Here is a 14,832-nt window from a genome sequence, read left to right as displayed (position 1 = left end):
AACCAATTTTGTCCACAGATTGACAAAGCAAGAAAGCACGTCAACAAATCTATTTCTGCTTTCCTCAGAGACTATGGTATGGGTTCTATATACCACAACAACTTGCGTTACAACATGCAAGGCATTTATAGAGGAGACGGTGTACATTTCACTGATGAAGGCAACAGAGTCTTCCTCTTGAACTTTAGACTCTGCATCGGTACTTACTTGTAGGTACCACAAAAAAAACACTTCATAAACACAACGGCTCTTTTTAGAGCCCCCTAATATCTAAACACTTAAATTTGATTTTTACTTCTATTTTTTTTATTGTTTTTTTTCTGCCGTGCGCGTACGGTAAGCTTACCGTACGCGCACCCCGTGATTTTTTAAAAAAAAATTTAAATGTATTTTTCATACTTTTGGGACCTTTTTGGACCCCCTGACAAACGCTAGGGGGTCTGCAACTCTCTTCGTTGCCCCCTTTTTACGTTCTCCACCTTTGTTTATCAGTGTGAGACACACAAAATGGTGGCCGACACTTCCTGATTTTGACCGATTCGAATGTTTACAGTCATGTAACCACCAATCAGAATTAAGCTCGCGCACGGCAGCGTGCGTGTACGGTAAGCTTACCGTACGCGCTCGGAGCGCGCTTATAGATATATATATTGATTTAAATGCTATTTTCTCAGGAAATACTGAACAGATTTACACCAGACCTGCAAAAGGCACATCCCTGACCTGAGGACTACCTCTCTGCCAAATTTCAAGTAATTCTGTTCAGCCGTTCGGGCTGTAGCTTGGACTAAAGGTCCTATGGAAAAATGCATAGGGAAAACACATTTTGGGACCCCCCCTTTTTCTCAGCCCCCGCTTGACGAATCCCCCCGAGACTTTCATGGTAGGAGCGGAGCGGAGCGCCCCACCTATTTTGAAAATTTTGCGAGGATTCGTCAATCGGCGCCAAAGTTATTCAAAATAGAATGTTGCGGATTTCCTATGGAAACACGGTCCTAACTATAACTATCTACTGGCGACCGCCAGTAGATAATATATACATATATATATATATATATATATATATATATATATATATATATATATATATATATACGCTGAGCTCCAAAGTTTACGGCGTTTGGACACCACTGGAGGACGGACCACAGGTACGTGCAAAATTACTTTATTGATGCTTCCCCTTGCACCCTCGCACTCGCCTGACGCGTTTCGATCCTCTAGGGATCTTGTTCACATGACGCGCTGTACAGTGCTTGATAGGCTTAAATAGTGTGTTACATTTTTTTCTATTTTCTTGTGTTTTTAAAGTGACAGATACGCACTGCACCATGTGGTTGCAACCATGAACATAGAAAACATACCATATTCAACACAATGTATAAATATATATATATTGGCTCACTCGCATACTAAGGTGTTGACCCACATTTGGAATACATCTCTTATGTCGGATAGCTTTCCTGATGTGTGGAAACATGCAATTGTCCTTTCCCTTAGGAAAGAACCCAATGGAGAGCCAGGCGATTTGATTAACTACCGTCCAATCTCACTGCTACCAGTGCCAGAAAAAATGGTGCAAAAAAAGCTGGCCAATTTCATTGAGAAAAACAGCATTATGCACGACACTCAATTGGGTTTCAGACCCGGTTTCAGTACAGAGATGGCTCTTTTAGAGGTGGCAGAATAGGTGAGAATGTCGGTAGATTCAGGGGCATCAGCGATGCTGGTGCTTCTGGATCTATCGCTGGCATTTGACACGGTAGAGCACACAAGATTGGCACAGAGACTCCAGGATATCGGCATTAGGGGAATGGCACTAACCTGGCTGAAATCATTTCTTACCAACCGTACTCAGCAGGTTGCTCTGCAACCTCATAGGTCGAAACCCAAACATCTATGGTGCGGTGTTCATCAGGGATCAGCACTAAGCCCCCTTCTCTTCAATATATGTTATGTTGTTATGTTATTATATTTATTAAGCGCGAACAGCTGCCCCAGCAACGAGGCGTCCCGGCGCTGAACCATAACAGTAACCTGAGGGGAGGGGGAGGAAAAAGAAGGACTAATGAAGATTATGATGGGGAGAATAAAAGAGTTTTAATCGCTTTACGAAAGGCCAGCAGGTTGGTCATGGAGCGAATGCGGGGAGGCAGGGAGTTCCAGAGCCTTGCCCCCAAAACTCTGAAAGAACGGCCACCTATTCTGCTTAGTCTTATGCGGGGAGTTACAACCAGATGTTGACCCGAGGAGCGTAGAGCACGCTGGGGGATGTAAGGCTCTAAGAGTGGACGTAAGAGTCCGGGACAGTCAGTTTTTAAGAATTTTAAAAACAGTAGTGAGAGCCTTAAATTGAACTCGGGCTTCCATACGCAGCCAGTGAAGTTTCTGGATGGTGTTTCTTGCAGAGCATCTGCGGGGGAGGCCTACAACGAGTTTTGTATCCGTTGTAGCCGCGCCATCTCAGCTTTATTAATGCCTAAGAATAGGACATTGGCGTAGTCCAGTCGAGCCAAAATGGTAGACTGGACTATCAGTTGGCGCGTACAGTGGTCAAAAAAGCCAAGAATCGGATGAAGGCTCCTCAGCAGGCCCACACAAGTAGCAGCCAATTTCTTAGTGTGGGTCTGAAAGTTAAGAGAGGCGTCCACCCAGACACCTAGGTTTTTCACCACGTTTTTAGGGGGGGGGATGGGGCCCAATGCGGACGGCCACCAATGCTCAGTCCAATAGTCGGGGTTTTTGCCTAAAAGCAACACCTCTGTTTTACCAGCGTTCAGCTGGAGGCAGTTGTGTGACATCCAACGTGCGACTGCCTCCAATCCGTTCTTGAATTTCGTAGCTGAAATCGAGGGGCCTTCAGTCAGGGAGATAACCAGCTGGGTGTCGTCAGCGTACGACACCAGCGTAAGGTCCCATTCTTTTGCTATTTCAGCGAGAGGCTGGACATAAAGATTGAATAGGGACGGGCTGAGCGCCGATCACTGCGGTACACCTTGCTCTATGGGGTGAGACTGGGAGATAAATGGGGGGGCTGAGACCCGGAAAGATCTGTCCGTCAGGAAAGACCGGAACCACTCAAGAGCAAGGTCTCTGATACCTATGGCTTCGAGGCGTTTTAACAGAAGCGAGTGAGAGACCGTATCAAAGGCTGCGCTGAGGTCGAGTAAAATCAGCGCAGCACTTTGACCGGCGTCCAAGAGGTTCCGTAGGTGTTCAATAGTGGTCAGCAGGGCGGATTCGGTACTGAATCCTGGCCTAAAGCCATTCTGTGAGGGGTCTAGGATTTGATTTTGCGACATGTAGTTGGCTAAAACCTTGTTCACATGGGCTTCTGCCAATTTTGAAGCCCATGGAAGCAACGAAATTGGTCTAAAATTTTCTGGTTTTGATGGGTCTAGAGTGGGTTTTTTAATGATTGGGGAGACCCAAGCCTGCTTCCAACATGTGGGGACCATAGCCGAGGAAAATGATAGGTTGAGTAGGGTAGTCAGAGGAGGAAGAAAAAACTCAAGGGATTCTAGGAATTTGGCGGGTCTCATGGCGTCTGTAGGAGAGCCAGATTTAACTTTAGTGCATAATTTAGCAAGCTCATCATGGGTTATACTGGGGATGAGTGACAAACTGGGACTGTCCGGCACTAACTTACATGGTTTGGAGGTTTCCAGTGAATTCTGAGAAAAGGTGGTATAGATTTTCTTTACTTTATCGGTAAAGAAGTTGGCAAGTTCATCGCAATGTTCTGCGGAGGTGATACATGGAGCTGGATTAGAGCTAACTTTAAGTTTTTGTACAAGTTTAAAAATAGTTTTTGAAGGGTTAGTACTAGAGCTGATTGCTTCCGCATAAAAGGAAGCACGAGTGGTACGAACCGCCTTGTGGTACGACCTCAGTTTTGACAGGTAAACGGCTTTATCTGTCTCCTTATATTCTTTCCACCACTGGCGTTCAGCTCTCTTGCAGTCTTTCCGCATGGTTAAAAGATTCTCATTGTACCACGGGTTAGATGGGGTACTACGAGTTTTGGTCCACTTTGCTGGAATGAGGGAATCAAGTCCTGAATTGATCCATTCATGGAAGGCCGCATAGGCTGAATTAATATCTCCGTTTATGGGGTTGAGGTGGAGGTTGCTTAGTTTGTTGGTAAGATCACTAGATGTCAGTTTATGCCAAGGCCTCTTATAGCGAGAACTGGAGGTGTTTTTCATGATCGAGTCTCTGACCTTCAGGGAGAATTTAATAAGAGAGTGGTCAGTCCAGCCCATGGGTTTAGGGAGGTCAGCCGTGGCGTCTAAAAGATTGGAGAAAACAGGGTCCAATAGATGCCCGGCAGAGTGGGTGGGGGATTGGATGAGTGGGTTTAGCTGAAGGGCAGAAAGGTCTGCCTGTAGATTCTTAATAGTTGGATCGGTCATGGAGTCGAAGTGTAAATTAAGGTCTCCCAAGATGGTGAAGTTGGGAGAAGATATCACTAAAGTGTGGGCGACGTCTAAGAGTTCTTCAATGAACCGGGCGGAGGGGCCTGGAGGCCGGTAGATGTAAAGTCCAGATAGGGTGAACTGGGGACTGGTGGAGATTTTGAACCGTGCGCTTTCGCAACCCCAGATGGCTTCCTTTTCGAAGGTGCCATTATATGACGATCTGTAGATGACAGCAATCCCCCCGCCCCTGGAGTCTCTATTGATGGTTTTTATAGAGAAGCCCTCGGGCAACGAGAGATTTTGGATGCTGGTTAGATCGTCGTGGAGCCAGGTTTCGCATATAAACATGATGTGGGGCGTTCATCTGTTATGAGGGTGAACACATCGGCATGGTGTTTCACAAGGGATCTAACATTAAGTTGGAGGATGGTAAGGGAGAAGTGCTTATGTGCAGTAGTATTGTGGCTAGCTAGGCCAGGTGAAGGTGTCAGAAAACTGCAGGGCTTGCAATACAGACCTGTTTGTCCAAGGCAGCCTTCGAGCTTAACGCATCTTGAGTCCGGCTTAAGTGCGAGAAGGGACTTTCTATCGTACTGTATTTTGTGTTGTACGAATTGAGCAGGGGGACTGGCGAGAGGCGATGGTCTGGCGATGACGGGCGCAGACGGGCTTGCCTTAGGCGCGCCTTCGGCGCGCAATCGGCGCTCCCGCTGCGCTCGTCCGCTGCACTTACGTGGGAAGCACATTTAGGGAGAGGAGGGGTGGGCGTGGCCTGTCAGGTGGGCGTGGCCTCGCGACTGGCGATGGCGGCCGTGAATAACAATTCCACGAAGCAGCGCTAAATCCGCTGAATGTGGGATGCCTGTTCGGCAAATAGCCCAGCAAAGAGCTCAGGGTAAGGAATTAAAGTTTTAAAATATGTCCCAAACAGAAGATAAACAATTTTAAAAACAGCGAATAATTCCTCCGGCTTCCGCCTCAGAGGTAGTAATTTCATATATATATATATCTGGCCCCATTGTTCTCACTCATTGCCAATTGGGGTGTCAAGGCGATATCATAAGCAGATGATACCCAATTGGTGTTCTCCTTTAACAAGCAGTCGGAGGACACCTTTAAGAGTTTTAAGGGTTGTTTGAAAGACATCTGGATGAACAATAGTAAGCTTAAACTCAATGCAGAGAAAACTGAAGTGTTGTTCTTTGGAAAAAACTCACCGCCAGCATCGGATTTGTGGTGGCTGCTTGAAATGGGTCCCCCTCCCACCCTCGAAGTCATGGTCAAAAACCTGGGAGTTAAGTGGGAAACTGACCTCTCTTTCTCTGCCCAAATCCGGCAGGTATCGTCGTCCTGCTTTAGCAAACTGAGAAGCCTGCGAAAGTTCCTCCATCTGCTACCAGAGCAATGTCACCGAGTGATAGTCCATGCCACTGTGACAGCTAGAATGGACTATGTGAATGGCCTCTATGTGGGACTGCCGGCATATTTGGTAAGAAGATTGCAGATGGTTCAGAATGCGGCTGCGAGATTGATTAGACGGGTACCATTCTGTAATCATATCTCTCCGCACATTTAGGAGCTCCACCGGCTTCCAGTGGCTCGAAGAATTGAGTTTAAGGCCTTGACATTAGCATTCCAGTCAATCCACGGTAACTGCCCAAGCTACTTAAACAACGCTTGTGTAGCTATAAGCAGACCCGATTGCTGAGATCTAATGCACAAAATCTCCTATGCACTCCTCAATTTAGAAGAGCTCGGATGGGTGGCTGATTTTTCACGGTTAAAGCTTCTAAACTCTGGAACTCCTTGCCTAATAATATCCGGCATATTACTTCGGAGCCATTATTCATGAAAGCTGTGAAAACATGGCTCTTCAGATGTGGCTAGTATGACCAGGGCGTTTTCTCCGTTCAGACCTTCTGTCGGCCTGCTGCCAATTGCTATAGCACCGGGACACCTCTGTTTGAGGTAGCTGTTTGCGCTTATAAGTGTCGGTATTATTAATATTAATATTATAAAAGTTTACAATTGTCATAAAGGCGATAGAAAAGAAGGAGCGAATAGGGAACAAACAAATGTTACTTACCAAAGCAATAGGCTTACAACGACGTCTATAAAATAGGAAATGCAATTACTACATACTTTACAGGTAAGTATCTATGCAATCATCAATTGGTCTCAAAAATTGTTGAAAATTTATTTTTACACGTTCTCTTATAGAACAATTGAGCACCAGATCTAACAGAAGTAACATAGGATCACCAAGCCTGGACTGATACTGCCCTAGCTGACTTCCAAATAGAGGTAATATATTTGATAGTGATAGAACTAGTAAGATCAAAAAGTTTAGAATGGGTCTCTGACAAGGTGGAAAATAATGCATGAGATTTGCAAATAAGCATGCTATGGGGGAGGGCCTCAGTGATAGTAAGTATTCTAACAATAATATCCCAAACATTCCTCCAAAACAGAAATATTACTGCACACTCAAAAAGAACGTGCTTTAAAGTACCCTCACAACATTTCAATGCCAACAAAGTGGGGCATCAACAAGTTTAGCCATATATAATTTATATGGAATCCATACACAATTAAATGAAATAAAAGCATTAGTTTGAGATAATGATACAGGGAACCACCCTGAAATACTAGTAATACATATTCAGCTCCACTCATTTAAAGAAAAATTAATTGAGAGTTCTGTATTCCAAAGGGTAGCCAAAAAAGTTAGGTTAGTTGCACTTATACAATTTATCTGTTTGTAAAATGTGGAGACAGCATGCTAGGAAGCTGGAAAAGCCTTAATACAGGTAACCGAATCAGGGGTAGTAACCTGGGGTAACACATTTAGGAAGGAATTAAGTAAAACATTAGAAAGCATCTCATATTTAAGAGCTTCAGCATCAGGTAACATGAATTTAGTTTGTAATTCAGAGAACAGTAACAAAACCCCTTTTTCGTAAATATCCTGAAGGAAGAAAATACCAGCAGTTATCCATAATTTCCAAAATGTGATAGTACGATTGAACTTTAGATTAGCATTGTGCCAAAGAGAAATCATAGTAAAATCTGAACTATATGACAAAAAAAGCATAAAAGTTAGCAATATTCAATTTAGTGGATGCTATAATGGGGATGGATTTAAGAAGTTTATTTGAATTGGACATAGATAAAAGTGATGAAAGAGGAAATGGCAAAACTTAATTTCATTCTATCAATAGCCATTTAGGGGAATATCTAGGATCTGTACAAGTAAACCAAAGTGAACCTTGTTTAATACAAACGCTTTATGATATTTGAAAAAATCAGGTAGACCAAATCCTCCATTAAGTTTGGAAAGTTTAAGCTTGGCATGACAAATACAAGGTGGTTTATGATTCCAAAGAAATTTTGAAATATAGGGGCAAGTACCTTTTTGACAGTCTCAAGTTTCCCCCACCAGGATAAATGTAGCTGGGACCATTGGCAAATTTTATCTGTGATTTTAGTAATTAAAATATCACAATTGAGTGTAATTGAATGTTTTAAAGAATGCGAAAAGAGTATACCTAAATATTTAAATCTCTCCTTCTGTCAAATAATATCAGTATTATCTAATTTTGTAGGTGTGCAATGGACATTTATGGGAAATAATTCTGTTTTATGAGTATTCAAAGTATAACCAGAAACAATAGAGTATTCATGTATATTTGAACATAGCTGGATTACTAAACTACAGTAGGACATCATCTGCATAAGCGGGCGTTTTAAGATTAATGTTAGCTAAATCTATTCCTGCGATATCGTTGGAATTACAAATATGAGAGAGAAAAGGTTCAATTGCTAATAAAAAAAGAAGAGGTGATAATGGGCATCCTTGTCAGGTTCCTCAATAGAGAGGAAATTAAATAGAAAATTTACCATTAATAAAAAGACGCACCGAAGGGGAGCCATATAATGTTCAAACCATTTTTATAAAATGATTACCAAAATTAAAGGAAGATAGAGTTTGAAAAAGAAATTGCAAATGAACTTTATCAAACACTTTCTCACCATCTAGAGCAAGCAGACCAACAGGAAAAGTAAAGGTAGAAGCATTATCAATTACATGAAAGATTAGCTGTGTATTATTGACAGAGAATCTTTTTGACATAAAACCAGATTGATCTATGTGGCTAAGGGACGATAAAATATGAGCTAACCTAGTTGCTAACATTTTTGCAAACATTTTACAATCCTGATTTATTAGGGAGATAGGACGATAATTAGAAACCTTAGTATGATCTTTGTCTGGCTTAGACAAAACTACAATTAAAGCTTCCGTGAAGGAACCTCTGAGTAGTACCAGATTGGGTGAATGTAGTAAATAAATGATGTAAGTGATGAGTAAGAACAGTAGCAAAAGTTGTATAAAACTCTACAGGGATGCTGTCAGGTCCAGGGGACTTTTGGGGTTTAAGCGAGTGAATAGCAGTTAAAGGTTTTTCTGCAGAGATAGGGCTATCTAATTTGGTTTTATCAGATTGGAAAAGTTGCGAAAGTTGAGCAGAAGCTAAAAAAGTGTCCATAACTTGAGGATCAAGGAGATTTGGGCTACTGTATAATGAGGAATAACATTTAAGGAATTTGTCAAGAATGTCTGAAGTAGACACAGCAATGGTGCCATTATCTCTGTGTAAAGCATGAATTAGATTTCTATATTTTTTAATGCGAAGACTGCAAAACGTTTACCTGATCTATTTGCGTTAAAAGCAAACATAGAGTTCTGATTAGCGAATTGAATTCCAGCTCTCTTGCTTACCATTAAATTCTATTAATATCTGAGTTTTTGCAATGTTGTTTTAAAAACAATATTTTAGGAAGAGATAAATAATCGTTCAAATTTTGCAAACTGCTTTTCTAAATGTAATAATTTGGTGTTAAATGTCTTATTTTCATGGGCCATTATTGAAATAACCACCCCTCTTAAATAAGCCATAAAAGTGTCCCATTTTATAATATGGGAGGTAACACCATCAGAATTGAGTGAAAAATACTCTTGAAGAGCTGCTAAAATTGCGTCTTTATGAATATCTTAAAGGACAACATCTACATTCATGCGCCAACGGGAATGAGACACAGAAAAAGTATTCACTTGTAGATGAAGTGAAATAATTGCGTGATCAGAAATTTCAATGTTTCCAAAGGAGAGTTGAGTTATAGATTTCACCAAATATCTAGATACCAACAAATAATCTAAGTGTGAGTGAGAGTTATAGGAATGGAGAAAAAGGTGAAGTCTTTCTGAGTGGGAAAATTCAGTCTCCAGATGTCAACAAGCTTAGTGTTTTTAAATAAAGTTTTGAGGGAGTGAAACACTTTTGGATGTGTAAATTTAGTAGAGGATAGCCTATCTAAAAGGGGGTCACTTATCAAATTAAAATCTCCACCCACAATCAAGTAAACATTCGCAAGCTAAAGAATTTCAGTGGAAATTTAATTCCAAAAATTAGGGTAATCTGCTGTTGGACCAAAAATAATGATTATGTGTAAAATCGTATTACTAAATTTCACTTTAACGAAGAGAAATTGGCCATCAGAGTCAGATTGTTTATCTAAAATTTGCAACTGAAGATTTTTTTTGAAAAGAATAGCCACTCCAATCTTTTTACTCAATGCTGGAGAATAGATAAACTGACCAACCAGTTTCCTTTGCATGTATGCTAAGATGTTGTCATCAACATGTGTTTCTTGCAATAAACAAATATCAGCTTTTTAACTAAATAGGTAATCTAAAATCTTCAAACATTTAACTGGATGTCGTAAACCCTTAACATTCAAGGAAACAATTTTAATTCTGTGAGCAGTATCCAGAGATTAAGAAGTGAAACAGAGAGGAAACATAGAGAACAGAACGAAGAGATAATATATAAGATATGAAAGAAGAAGCAGGACAGACCAATAAAGTAGCTGTAAAAACAACAAAAAACATAAAACTAAGAACACATATATATAAAACAGTGAAGAGCATACATAGAAATTGATGAGACACGTGTGCATGTGAGAAGAAAAACAGAGGAGAAGGAGAGACACTAAGAAGAATATCAAATACAATAACAGGAATTGTAAAAACCTATAATACGTGTCACAGATGAACTCCCATTTGAATAATTAATATAGTAAGCTATAATACGGTCAAAACACTTTCAAATTGAAGAGTCATGTGTATACATTGAGAGGAAAGTGATTATCTAGAAAAGCTTGAAGATCTTCCGGGCGATGAAAGGAGTTAAGATACGCATGGTGGACGGATCAAGAGCCCATATTTGAAGCCGGAAATTTTGAGTCGAGGTCTCAAAGCTGCAAAATCTCATCAAATGGCGACGGTCTCCTTGGCAAAATCTTGTTGAATGAAGATTTTAGTACCGTTAAAGAGGAAAGAAGGTATTTCTCAAGCTGCTTTATGAATAAGGATGAGATGGTGATGACGAAGAACCATAAAAATTACTTGATGAGGCTTGGTTTGGCCAGGTTTACGATGAAATGGAATACGATGTGCTTTGTCAATCTCAAATTTTTCTGAAAACTTCAGGTTTAATAAACTAGGAAGTAGGTTCTCAAGGTAGTGTCTACAGTCATTCCCTTCTATATCGTCAGGCAAATTCAAAATGTGCAAGTTATATTGCCTATTTCTATTTTCTAACTCAAGCAATCTAGTACTTGTAGAGGGAATGTTTGTGACAAGCGGCATTAGTTTATCTGTTTTTGTTATAATGTCATTTATTATAATCTCATTATCCGCAACCTTCATTGAAGGACCAGCCATATCTTTACGTATATTCTTAATTTCTATGGCAATACTGTTCGAAATTTGACCTAACAGCCTGCAGTTCCTCCAACATAGTAATAAGGGAGGGTTCCGATGCATGTACCATTTTAGACTTAACAGGTGGTGGAGATACTGTCTGTTTACGCTTATGTGTTGACGAAGTTGAAGCTTTGCTTTCCATATTCAACAAACTTGTATAAATATATATGAAATAACAAATAAAAGAAGAAATGCACATAAATATGCCAAACCAGTGCAGTAGTGAAGGAAATATCCAGGTGCCGCAGCTAAAACCAACAGTGGGAGGATTTCAAGGCTGAAGCCACGCCCTTTCCAGACAAAAACTCTGCCTTCTTGACAGGAACTCCCAAGGCAGAACTGAGGGAAGCCTCGATGGAAGAGAAGCTGGGTGCCAGAGAAGCCCCAAATCAGCTAGTGCCACCAATTACGTCCAAAAAGCTCCTCACCACAAGCAGGTAAGGGCTAAAGTTTACACAATCCAAATTGTCCTGTTAAAATTGGCATAAAAACCTTGTGGTTAGGACGTGTGCACCGGAGTTCAGCGGCAAGCCACCATTTTGAATTGTGCGCTCGCATGTCTCCTACCTAGGGCACAAGATCTCCAGAAAAGGGATTCAACCAAAAGAGTAACTGGTGAACTCCATCATGAACTTAGCCTCTCCATCCTACAAAGAGGAACTCCGAGCATTCCTTGGCATGGTGGAGTTTTACAACAAGTTCATAAGAAATTTTGCAAACAGAACCTTCCACATGAGGTCGCTAATCAAATCAAAAGCCCAGTTCATCTGGAACAACACATGTGATGGGAGTTTCAAGGTGTCAAACAGTATCTGCACACTGCACCACAACTCAGACCCTTTGTACCAGGCAGAGCAGTGATTATAACCAAAGAGGCCAGCACATAAGAATTGGGAGCGATACTCTCCCAAGCAGAAGGAAACAATGAGGTAACGGGGCAGAAGAGAACTTATCTGTAATCTAAAAGGAAGCCCTAGTAGTATTCTGGGTCATACAAAAGTTGAAAAATATTGTTTGGAGTAGTACATTCAACATCAAGACTGACTGCAAACCACTAAAATAAATCTTTGAGAGAAAAGGCTTAGACTCAGTACCTAGCCGCAGCAGGAAATGGATTGTCAGCCCATAGGAATACACATCTGCAGTTGAATACATCCCCTGAGTAAAAAAGTAAAGCAGGAGATTGTCTCTCCAGGCTACCTCAAAGCATGAACAGTAATATATAGGATGAAACACAGAAAGACGAGGAAGAGGTATCCTTATCGAACGTGTGCGTCATTTCTGTCGGTGTGAGACTTAATGGAAACCAGGCCTCAGAGAGGGCGAAACCCTGGAGGTGGTCAGACAGTTTGTAAATAGTAGTTGGTCAAACAAGAACACTGCCAGGGAGGAATTAAAAGCATTTTGGTGCGTCGAAAATAAACTTGCAGAACTGGATGAATGTCTGTTTAGGAGCACCAAACTAATTCCCCCTTGGAGTATGTGAGAGAAAATCACAAATAAAGCACATGAAGGCCTACGTGGTGTTTCTAAGACCAAAGAGAGAATCCAAATAGACTTTTGGTTGTCTGGCACGGACATTCAAAATGAAAGATCTGTAAGGGACTGTGTACCATGCAATGAGAGCGCAAAGATCTTAATCACAAGGAAATCCCCCCATGCATGTACACAAGCTTCCAAACAACCCATGGGACCAATTGGTTTTGGACATAATTGGTCCCATAGCTGGAAAAAGCGTGACACCCTACATTACAGCCCTGTTTGATCTATACTCCAGGTAGCGAGAAATCAGCATTTCTTCAGACATTAGTTCAAAGAGTGTCATAAAGTTTTTAACAGACATATTTGCTAGTGAAGGGCTACCATCGACTATCCTATCAGATAACAGAGTACAATTGTGCTCTAAAGATGCAAACATTCCTAGAAGAGAATGGCATCACCTATCTGCACTCAGCACTGTACCACCCAGAAACCAACAGTGCTTCAACAAAACATTGAAGATAGGAATACACCTAGCAAATTTAACAACCTTAATTGGAAGGTGGAAATTTTTAAGAGAATTAGACAGTTTTGTCTGACTTAAAACCAAAGCACTCGGGAAACCCCATTTGAGTTATTAGGGGTAAGAAACCCTAATTCTCAACCAGTTCCTTCATGGATGAAATGGGGTAAAGGATGGATAGACGTAAACACCTGACAACCCTGGAAACAATGAGAAATGAAACACCAGGATGTCAGAAAAGAAAGATATGACCAAGACAAACACGTCAAAATGTTCAATGTTGTGGTCGGAGATTGGGTAAAGATTAAGGAGCCGATTACGATGCAAGTTGGAAGGCTCCGACCGATGATCGGAGCCTTCCAACTCGCATCGTAATGTGCCGGTCGGATTACGTTCAACTGCCTAATTAAGATGTAGGCGCACAGAAAGGAATCCGACCAGTCATTCCGGCTGGCTTCCCGTACACCAGTCGGAATGAGGACAGTAATCTCAAGGGCGGGCATTTACGCCCTTGAGATTACGATGTAGAGTTTCAGCAGCCTTTCCGTGCTGGCCTTTCCAACACAGAAAGGCTGCTGGAACTCGACCTTAGAGGCCCCCAGCAGGGCTCCCCCTGGTGCACGGCCTCTGCCGAGGGAGCACCTATGGTATCCCCCTGTTGATCCCTGCACCTTGTGGCAGGCACCTTGTACCTGCCACGGGGTGCAGGGATGAACTGCACCTCCTATTTTACAATGGGAGGATGCATTCCGGACGGTTTATAGCTGGAATGAATGCTCCCATTGTAAATTATAGGAATCTGACCGAACAGTGTTCGGTCGCATCCTAAGGAGCCGGTCAGGACCAATGACCAGGTGTCGGTCGGTCCCATGACCGATGCGGTGTCGTGCAGAAGTGATTCCACCGACATCATAATCAGCCCCTAAGTGTCCAAGTGGGGGTGTAAAAGACTCCAAGTTTTCAAAAGCCATGAAAGTAATCAAACTGTTTCAAAATGCCATAAAGCATGACAATAGTAGAATATGTAATTTGAGGAGGGTGGTGAAACCCTGTCAACCTGTCTTAAGAAAGGATGCCAGCCATCAGCCAGCAGGAGGAGACTCAAGCAACAACAATCATCCTGGCAGAGGTAATGGGTTATTGAATACGGCTCACAACAAACAACCCAATGGGAGTTTCCCTTATAGAGTACGGACACGTCCCATCAGACCACACAGACTATGGGCCTGATTACGAACTTGATGGTCAACCTTCCGGACCGTAGTGTAGGCGATCGGGAGAATGCCACCAAGCCAGTGGCGTCCCGACCACTGGATTTTGACTTTACCGCTGGGTTGGCGATGTGCTAGCTGCAGTCTTGCAGTAGCAGCATGCTTCCGCTGGTATACAGAGCCTGAAGGCAATGCCACCACACTGCAGCGCCTCCACTGCCGTGTGCACACTGTTGCCATGCACCATGCTGTGCATGACGAACAGTGCGCACATGACAATGAAAGCATAGGTGGGCACAACATGTGCCCCCGCCACTACCCACACTGGGCAGAATCTCCCTGGGGCCCTGTTTAGGTCCCTTACCTTCCTTTCCC

Source organism: Triturus cristatus, chromosome 10 (genome assembly GCF_964204655.1).
Source record: "Triturus cristatus chromosome 10, aTriCri1.1, whole genome shotgun sequence".
Classification (NCBI taxonomy): Eukaryota; Metazoa; Chordata; class Amphibia; order Caudata; family Salamandridae; genus Triturus; species Triturus cristatus.
Note: the sequence above shows the minus strand (reverse complement) of the source record.